Source organism: Pristiophorus japonicus, chromosome 22 (assembly GCF_044704955.1).
Source record: "Pristiophorus japonicus isolate sPriJap1 chromosome 22, sPriJap1.hap1, whole genome shotgun sequence".
NCBI classification, from domain to species: Eukaryota; Metazoa; Chordata; class Chondrichthyes; family Pristiophoridae; genus Pristiophorus; species Pristiophorus japonicus.
The window spans coordinates 12,879,949-12,890,391 of record NC_091998.1 but is presented as its reverse complement, the minus strand read 5'-3'; the positions used below and the strand labels follow the sequence as shown (position 1 = coordinate 12,890,391).

The 10,443-nt window shown below is 45.6% G+C and overlaps 1 protein-coding gene across 8 annotated transcripts in view; it reads left to right on the top strand.

The window, feature by feature from the left end:
* The first annotated feature begins 247 nt into the window (after positions 1 to 247).
* The window catches only part of zmiz1a (zinc finger, MIZ-type containing 1a), a 457,231-nt gene continuing 447,035 nt past the window's right edge, over positions 248 to 10,443 (top strand). For 4 of the 8 annotated variants that reach the window (XM_070865642.1, XM_070865646.1, XM_070865635.1 and 1 more), the window contains exon 1: positions 248 to 381. The gene's annotated coding sequence lies outside the window, so the exon portion shown is untranslated. Of the gene's footprint in view, positions 386 to 568; positions 657 to 10,443 lie in introns of all 8 variants that reach the window. The other 4 variants (XM_070865636.1, XM_070865639.1, XM_070865637.1 and 1 more) reach the window with 2 other exon arrangements.

Genomic DNA, 10,443 nt, shown 5'->3' with positions numbered 1-10,443 from the left:
GGAGCACTCGTGCTCTCCAAATTGATTGTGTAACCCCCGCCTGATGACTAAAGGAGAGAGAAAAAGGGGGAGAGAGAAAAAATCCCAGCTTCGCCGTTCTGACTCCGCTTCCCCGCGCCTGGCAGTGTGCTGGAGATCTGGGACACATTTTGCAACCAGCCACTAAGCATGGCCCTTTGGTAATAGAATAGCCAATGTAATTTGACACTTCAACTTGCCCCGCTGTATGTTAGTTGACTCACTTACTCACGCACTAACATTAAGTCGGTCCTTTCTCTCTGTCTCTTTTTTTTAAATATAAAAAAAATTACTGGGGACACACGAAGCACAGAAATACCGAGGCCTCCGCAAGGGATTTCTCATTCCGGGCTGTTCTATTCCGTAAGTAAGTTTCATGTCAATTTCTTGGGGGAATTTCACACCTTTTTTGTCTCCTGCGCTGGCTGGAGGAGCCGTAGCTGCCTGTGATTGGGATTGCTACTGTCTCCCACTATTGGAACAATGGGGGTCGCAGATAGAGAGACCAGTTAAGGAGTCGTACCGCCAACCCCCCTCTTTTTTTTTGCAGCCGCTGGATGTGGTGATCTGTGTACTTCACGCTGGATTCCCGACTCGTTTTTTTTTTGTTGGCACGGAAAGGGACAGACAGGAATCGGGTACAAGCTTTTCCTTTTAGGCTAAGTCCCTCCCTTGTGCTGGAGAGCTTTGGGGAGTAAAGAGAACGCGAGAAAAGTCCTTGGTTGTGGGTTTAGGCCACTTTTGTATGTGTGTGTTGGGATATCTGCGAGTGGGGATTTATCCAGCCAAGCAAGTTCGTATCTGATGGGTAATTGCGAGTTAAGCTTAGTTTTTCTAAAAAAAAATGGTTAGGGAAGTGAGCGTGTGTGTGTGTCTCTCTCTGTGTGTGGTGTCTGTGCATAGGAAAGCCAATTGGGACTAGGGCCTCTTAACAGGGCAGGAGGAAAGGAGCTCCCCTGTACATCTGTCCAGGAAGCAAGAGCAGGGGAACAGCTAAGGGAGAGAGAGAGAGAGAGAGAGAGAGAGAGAAAAGGAGGCAAATTGAAACTAGCCAGTTCTAGGTTCTCACCATTGTCAGGATAAAAGGGCAGGGGATACTCTCCAGATGACTGTTGAAAGGGGGAGATGGAGAGGAAAACCATTATTTTTGCTGTCAACTAGACACCAAAGGAATGTAAAATCTTAAGAATGTGTTAAGATAATTTAAAAAAAAATAGCTGAAGCAGAGATGTTATTGAGCTCAGTTATGAAGCAGTGAGAATGATGTACTTGTAATTTTGAAATCAATGTATCTTAAACATTTTAATGTTAACCATATTTTCTGACCGTTACCGAAATGAGTTTAACTATTCATTTCAAATGATGATGTGATCGTAGAGGGCAACATGTACTGCTTTTAAAACTATGGAGTTTCTGAGATTATTGTCCACTATTGTCTTTTTTGGTTTATATACACCGATATCTTAGTTAATTTGTGGTGTCCCAATAGTTGAATGAATATTAAGTGTCAAGAGAAATTGATCTCCCATTTAACACCGTAGGCATGTGAATCCGATGCACTGGCTGCCTTTTGAATTCATTGACATGAGAAAGAAGGATTTAACTTGGCAGGTCTAACAAATGCTCCATCAAAGGTTTCCTATGAGACGTGAGAGAGAGAGAGAGAGAGGGTTGTATGACCTGGGGTATTTTCTGGGCGCTGCCTATATGAGCTTGTTTTTGTGAATTGTCCATTAGGGCCCTGAATAGAGATCATTGTGAATCAGACAGAGTAGACTGTGAAGTACTCGGCTGAAACAATCATAGGGGGGCTCTGAAGACTGGTGGTGAAGGGCACAGATTATGGCAGCTATCGTCTTAAACTGCCCTGATTTGTTAGCATGAATACTAGGTGTTGGAAGCACTGCTTTGACCTTAACTCTGTTCAAGTCGAGGATGTTGAAACACCACATGTTAAACAAAAGACACAACGCAACTGGAATCTGCAACAGAGCACGTGCAAGTCTGTGTCTCAGACAGTGTTGTACAACACGAAGAGGAACTTGTTTTTAACTGAAATGTAATTTCACAGCGCAAGGATCATAACCACAGTACTAGGGGCTGTGCTGCCCCAGGTGATCAATGCCATTACAATGGGTTACATCGTTGTCAGGACAGGAGTGGGAGGGGCCAGATCTAGTATTTATATTCAGAAGTCAGTGCTTAAGTTTTTTTGTTTTAAACAAAAGCTAACTATCAACCCTCTGTGTGATGAATTTGGCTTGTGGTTTTTAAAACCGATGTATCTTTTATTGCGTTACATGAGTAGCTGAAGAATCATCATCATCATCATAGGCAGTCCCTTGGAACCGAGGAAGACTTGCTTCCACTTCTGAAGTGAGTTCTTTGGTGTCTGAACAGTCCAATACGAGAGCCACAGACTCTGTCACAGGTGGGACAGATAGTCGTTGAGGGAAGGGGTGGGCGGGACTAGTTTGCCGCACGCTCTTTCTGCTGCCTGCGCTTGATTTCTGCATGCTCTCGGCGTTGAGACTCGAGGTGCTCAGCGCCCCCTCTGATGCTCTTCCTCCACTTAGGGAGGTCTTGGGCCAGGGACTCCCGGGTGTCAGTGGGGATGTCGCATTATATCAGGGAGGCTTTGAGGGTGTCCATGTAGCGTTTCCTCTGCCTACCCTTGGCTCGTTTGCCATGAAGGAGCTCCGAGTAGAGCACTTACTTTGGGAGTCTCGTGTCTGGCATGCGAACTTGTGGCCGGCCCAGTGGAGCTGATCGAGTGTGGTCAGTGCTGAAGAATAATGGATGGTTGGCAGGAGTTAAAATGTGGTCCTGGATTGACTTTGGAGCCATTCATGTTCATGGAAAGCCCAAGCCAATGATTCTTGCTGATTATTGTCCAGTTACTTTCTAAAATGTACACACAGTGAGTGTCTACTTGTCCCAAATGAAAGCTGTTGAGCAAACGATTTCCTGATTGGGTTAGATGAAGAGGGGTGGGAGGAGGCTTGGGCAAAGCATAAACACTGGTATAGACCAGTTGGGCCGAATGGCCTGTGTATGTGCTGTCAATTCTATGTAAAGGTGAAATGACTACATGAATGAGCAGGTCACTGAGGGATGACGAGCAATGGATGTATGGTGATGTTGGTGTGGTATGTTATGATGCGATGCCTGTAATGTAGTATGTCAATGGATGGTCACGCTATATGGATGATGATGGTGGGCTTTGCATCAAAATGGATGGACAGATGATCAAAAGTGGAAAGGCATTACGTCAATAAATGGTGTATATTGGTGCTTTAATATTGGGGTGCATGTGTAATTTGTGATGGATACTGGTACGTGTAAGATTATAATGAATGGACAATGTTGGAAGAGCAAAATCTGAAATTGCAGGGGAATAACAGATGGTTGCAGGTCAGGTACAGATGTGTGCGTGTCCCAAGTTGGTTTGGGGTCAATACAAATGATAAAATCACGAGCATGCACTTAAGATCCAACCTGATGAAGGACTGACACATCGGTGCCTGTAATTTATCCTCTGACCATCTGGTATTTTGTATAATACACTTTATGTATTCAAGGTACTATCTACCACCTCCCTGCTGCCCCCTCCCCAGTTTTTGTTCTGACAATGATGGCCTGTGACGTTTGAGTGAGTTGACTGCACAGGTAAAGGACAATGTATGTGTGCCATCATGGGTTGGAGCAAAGTCTCGTCTGGCTGAGACGTAAATCCATACATTCTAACATATAGATTGCAGGAGTAATTATTAGGAGATATGACGAATAAGGCAGTTTGTGTATATACTCTGATTTTTGGCATGAAACATGACTGAACAAAGTTGAAGTACTAAAGATTATAATTATTTTTGAACAGTAATATTTGAAACATTTAAGTTCAAGCTTTCCCCCCCCCCCCCCCCCCCAATGTCCCGGGGGATAGATGGACCATGTGGTGTAGCACTGAGTTCTATTAAGTACCTATGATTTGTCCCTGGTATATTGATCTTAGCCAAGTTGATATTGGGGCTCCACAGCTGACTTCATTGTAAAAGAAAGACTTGCGTTTTATATGGTGTCTTTCATGACCTCAGGACATCCCGAAGTATTTTACAGCCAATGAATTACTTTTTGATGTGTAGTCACTGTTGTAATATAGGAAGTGCGGCAGCCAATATGGGCACAGCAAGGTCCCACAAGCAGAAATGTGATAATCAGAGAATCTGTTTTGTTGATGTTGGCTGAGGGGTAAATATTGGCCAGGATACCTGGTTGTCTTCAAAGTAGTGCCATGGGATATTTACGTCCACCTGAGGGGGACGATGAGGTCTCGGTTTAATGTCTCGTCCAAAAGATGACCCCTCCCACAGTGCAAGCATTCCCTCAGTACTGGAAAGTGGGCCGAGATTATGGGTTCAAATCTCTGGAGTGGGATTTGAACCCACAACCTTCTGATTCAGAGGCGAGGAGTGCTACCCACTGAGCCACGGCTGTACTTGAGAAGATAGGTGAAAATCATCCACTTCTGATGCCCAGCCGAGTTCACTGGATAACCATGGGCTTATGCTGCATGAGAGCAGGTTTGGGTTCAAGCAAAATTGGTTCTGCTCTCCCCTCTGGTCTGTCAAATAGCCTGTCAACAGGCTGTTTGCTCTTTGGGCACACATGACAAGCATGACCATGGTGCTGCCAGGTGTGGAATGGTACATCCCCAGGACAGGAGAAAATAATTGTCGCCTTATGGCTCCAACAATATTCTCCAATCCCCCTGAAGTGCGTACAATAGCACAGTGTCGTTTTTATTTTCGCTTATGGGCACTTTCCTGTAGAGGTTGTTGGCTAGGTATGAATTATGGAATGGTTACAGCACAGAATGAGACTATTCGGCCTGTCGAGCCCGTGCCGGCTCTCTGCAAGAAAACCTCAGCCAGTCCCACTCCCTCTGCCCTTTCCCCTACAATTTTTTTTCTTTCAGGTACTTATCCAATTTTGAAAGCCCTGATTGAATCTGCCCCCATGACCCTTTCAGGCAGTGCGTTCCAGATCCTAACCACTCGCTGCGTAACAAAAGTTTTTCCTTGTATGGAGAGCATACAACGTGGAGGATTTTCTTTTCGATCAATGCAGTGCACCTGCCAATGCCCAGGTTGACATTGGCCACCTCTGCAGAAAGGGGGTTGAATTGAGATGCTGCTTTCAGTGATTAAACTGTCAAATCACTTTCCACAACCTTCAATCGCACCAAGTAGTAGTCCCATGCCACAAGAGGCACCTGACTGCTATCTCAAAACTGACCACGGCGAAGTTCAACATGATAGGTGTGGTAAAGACTGGGCCTTTCGCTGGAGGCCAGATTTGGCTTTTTCAAAGAGTAAGTTATCAACGTTCAGCTCATTAATACTCAGATGTGCCAACTGACATTTTCTTGAAAGTGAAAAGATGTCGCACATTGGTAGTTGCATGGCACGGTGCCACGCAGTGAAATACGTTCGCCCACTGGGCCATTTGTGGGACACTCTCTCGAAGCTGTACCATTAATTGAACAGTAAGTTGTTCCTGTATTATACTGGGGCAACGAGGCCAAGCCAGCTGGTTTCCTCTGCTGCTTGCCACAGTCTAGGCAAAAACGCACCACTGCTAATCTGTGAGATCTTTTCATTTTCATGAAAATATCAGTTGACACATCTGAGTATTAATAGTTGAAAGTTGACACTTCCTCTTCGAAAAGGCCAATGGGGCCTCCCAACATGCAAAGAGCCCAGCTTTTTAACTACACCTAATCATATCGTGCTGAATGGTCACGTTTGAAATAGCAGGCAGGAGTACCTCGTGACATGGGATTCCTTGGGTGTGATTGAATTTCATGAAAAGTGATTTGACAGTCTGACCACTGAGTCGAGGCTTTCGCAGTATCTTGACATGTTGTACAGTACTTGGAATTGTTGTACTGGAGGTCTTTTCTGATTTTTACACATCTTGAGAGATTATGGTGATCTTTATCTGGTTGGGACAGTCAAATGTACCACATGGCTGTTGCACGCAACGAACCCCGAGATATTTTGCAGGTTGTGTTAATCCAAAATAGTCCCTTCATACATCGAGAGCCATGTTTGTTTGTGTTTTCTTCAAACTCTTCCAGTCAAGGTCATAATTGTTAGAAACGTGGGAACAGAGAATTGGAATTGATTGGAAGGAGTCGAGGCAGCTCTAGCCAGTCCTCACTCACACTGTCCTTGTAGCGTGACGTCCTGGCTGGAGTGATAACATTACACGACTCACACTGGGAAATGGAAAGGCGCACATTGAAGATTCTGAATAGCTCTGCATTGTATTGCAATTAGCTGCACTTTCCAATAAGATATGGATTGTGTGTTTAACACTGGGCTTTGCCAAAATCTATTTCAACATTCAGTAAATACACATCTTTCTTTCACTGCCTGCTTAAATTGGGTTTTATGAGGTGACTGATTTCCATACATTTGGTGTCGCGCGGTAATATAATCTAGGCTGCCCTCCCTATAAGGTTTCTGGTTCACCAGTTCTTGAGGCTGTGGAGCTGGAGGAGTGCTTAAAAAATGATCATTCTTTCTAGGGTTAGACCTAAGTGGTTTATTTCTGGGTCGCCCCCGCCTAAACCGACAAAACTGGTCTGTTTTTGACTGCGAGTGAGACAGGTTCACGAGCGCTGGATTTCAGTCAGTCAATTTCGTGGTGAAACGCCAGCGCTGATGGTTGATAAATATCTCTTTGTGAGACAAGCTGGGGGCCTTTCTGCAGTTCTTGCTGAACCAGGGCTCTCTGCTCTTTAAAATGGCAAGCAAGAGAAGGTGCCCCAACCTTGTTCACTCGGCTGACCCTTCACCTCCTGAATGTTGAAAGCTTTGTAATGATCTGCTTGTCTGTTTCAGGTCAATTTCATAAATTCACATTCAGCCAACCCGTACGCTTGGACTGTTCCCCTTTTTAAATTTAATTTTAAAACCACGACTACTAGCGAGTAGATGGCAGGGATATGATTTACACGCCACATCTTTCTGAAGGTGCGCTGCCCATAATTAAGTCGAGGACTGCATTTATTGCTTAAAGCGTTCCTAATGAGGTTGATTTACTGAATGGGGTGTCTGCTTATGAAGCTGTTTGAGTGAGCCGTGTCCCACGTGTGCCTGTTTGTTTTGAAGGTGAGCGCTGTTGTGGTCCAGTGCAGAGGTGCTGTGCTAATTTGCCTGTATTTTGGGGGATTCTCCAGTCTTTGAGGTCACTGTATTGTCCACTAACCAAGAGATGACACACTGACCGTTTCCTACACGCACATCAGAAGATTGTAGCTAAAGGCTTTTCCTTTCGTGTTTATTTTTTTTCTCCTCTTCCTCAGGAGCTCTTTAAATGGCAAGTAAACCAGATACCAACATGCTTTTCATTTCGTGTGGTACAAGACAGAAATTGACATTTAGAACGGGTGTAACCCGAGGCAGCATTGATTGGCGGGGCATGGGTTCAGTTTCTGTTTCTTTTCTAACTGTCTGGTGTGATCCCATCCGTGCCTGTGTTGTTGCCGGGAGAGCTCTTCCATCTGTTTTCCCATTTTCCCAAGGGGAGGAAGGCAATCCGCAGGGAGAGGGGACCCCAGGTCACTGCCATTCGTTTCCAGCCGTCTTGAAGAGCAGCACTGGCAGAAGACTGGGTGGGAATATGTTGCTACGGGGGTGGGGGGTATGTCCCGATGAGACTTGTACAAGGAAGAAAGGGGATAGGGGGAAATCAAGTTATTTTATATCCCTATTGATTTCCACCACCCCCGCCAATTTTCTCTGCTTCCCTCGGTGTTGACTCTTGGCTAGTGTACGTAGGAACAGGAGGAGGCCATTCAATGAGATCATGGCTGATCTGTGACTGTGCTCCATATACCCATATCCCTTAATACCTTTGGTTACCAAAAAGCTATCAATCTCCGATTTAGTGTTAGTGGGTAGCACAGTCACCTCCGAGTCAGAAGGTTGTGGGTTCAAGTCCCATTCCAAGGACTTGTGCACAAAAAAAAATCTAGGTTGACACTCCAGTGCAGGGAGCACTGCATTGTTGGAGGTGCCTTTCAGATGAGATGTTAAAACAAGATGCCTGCTCTTTCAAGTGGACGTAAAAGATCCCATGGCACTATTTCGAAGAAGAGCAGGGGAGTTACCCCTGGTGCCCTGGCCAATATTTATCCCTCAATCAACGTAACAAAAAAAAAAGATTATCTGGTCATTATCACATGGCTGTTTGTGGGAACTTGATTGTGCGCAAATTGGCTGCTGTGTTTTCCATATTACAACAGTGACTACACTCCAAAAATACTTAATTGGCTGTAAAGCACTTTGAGACATCCAGTGGTCATGAATGGCACTATATAAATCCAAGTCTTTTTTAAAAAAAAATTAACAACTGATCTAGCATCAATTGTCGTTTGCTGAAGAGAGTTCCAAACTTCTACCATCCTTTGCACGTAGAAGTGTTTCCTGACCTACAGTTTTCATTGTTGCCGTTGAATACCGTGCTTCATTGACCACTCTTCAAGTGTGAATCTTGTCTGTAAGTGTCAGGAGGTTATATGGTGATGGAGCCGATCCTCTCCTCACAGAAAATCCACACAGGCACAGCCAGGAGCACGAAGGCTTGTAGCACTTGTATTGTTGTCCTGGCTGACAGTTGATTCAACTGAGTTTGAACTTGAGACCTTCCAGGCCTTTGCAGCGTCGCTACTTGCTGGATATATTACTGGGGCAACTCAGTGAGCCATTGCAGGGACACACAACATAATATTTTATTGGTTGCAGTTTAGCCTGGACAACAAAAAAAAATGACTGGTGATAACGGAATTCAGAGCAGAGAGAGAAATAAAGATGAGAGAGGAATCGAGAGCAGGGAAAGTTGCTCCAAGCGTGGAGATAAAGGCACCACTTTCAGATCACCATGTCGTTCAGGAAGATCCCAGTTTTGGTCCCTGATCTGTGATCCGTTGGTGGAATCTCAGCCTGGGTCCTGGTCATAATATTAAAACTGGCCGGACTGTCCCTGGGTTTGGGTGAAGGGGAAATTGGCATGGGTTTGTATCTTTGATCCACAGGGAGGAGGAAGATAGGAATCGGCATAAAAACAGAAAATGCTCGAAATACTCAGCGGGTCCGGCCGCATCTGTGGAGAGAGAAACAGAATTAACGCTTCAGGTCGATGACCCTTCGTCAGAACTGGCAAAAGTTAAGAGATGTAACGGGCTTTTAAGCAAGGGTAGGAGTAGGGAAAGGGGGGCAGGGGAGGTAAGAATGAAAGGGAAGGTCTGTGATAGGGTGGAAGGCAGGAGAGATTAAATGACAAAAGGGATGATGGTGCGAGGCAAAAGGAGATGGTAATGGGACAAGTTAAGAAGCAAAAATTGAGTCTAGATAGGGTGTAAATGGAGATGGCAGAAGCATCAACAGCTGCCATGCTTTTGCCTTGTACCATCATCTGCAGTATTTTGCTATTGACATAGGAACAGGAGGAGGCTATTTAGCCCCTCGAGCCTGTTCCGCTATTCAGTGAGATCATGGCTGATCTGCAATCTAACTCCATATACCCACCTTTGCCCCATATCCATGAATACCTTTGGTTGACAAAAATCTATCAATCTCAGATTTAAAGTTAACAATTGACACAGCATCACTTGCCGTTTGCGAAAGAGAGTTCCAAACTTCCAGCACCCTTTGTGTGTAATGGTGTTTCCTAATTTCACACCTGTAAGGTCAAGCTCTAATTCTTAGACTATGTCCCCTAACCCCCCCAACCAGCGGAGTTTCTCTCTATCTACCTTACGCATTCCCCTTAATGCCTTGAAAACTATTGCTGGGAATATATGTGAGCGTCCGATGAGGGCAGGATCATTATCATAGGCAGTCCCTCGGAATCGAGGAAGACTTGCTTCCACTCTTAAAAAATGAGTCCTTAGGTGGCTGAACAGTCCAATACGAGAGCCACAGTCCCTGTCACAGGTGGGACAGATAGTCTTTGAGGGGTAGGGGAGGTGGGACAGGTTTGCCGCACGCTCTTTCCGCTGCCTGCGCTTGGTTTTTGCATGCTCTCGGCGACGAGACTCGAGGTGCTCAGCGCCCTCCCGGATGCACTTCCCCCACTTGGGGTGGTCTTTGGCCAGGGACTCCCAGGTGTCAGTGGGGATGTTGCACTTTATCAAGAAGGCTTTGAGGGTGTCCTTGTAACATTTCCTCTGTCCACCGTTGGCTCATTTGCCGTGAAGGAGTTCCGAGTAGAGCGCTTGCTTTGGGAGTCTCGTGCCTGGCATGCGAACGACGTGACCTGCCCAGCGGAGCTGATCAAGTGTGGTCAGTGCTTCGATACTGGGGATGTTGGCCTGGTCGAGGACGCTAATGTTGGTGCATCTGTCCTCCCAGGGGA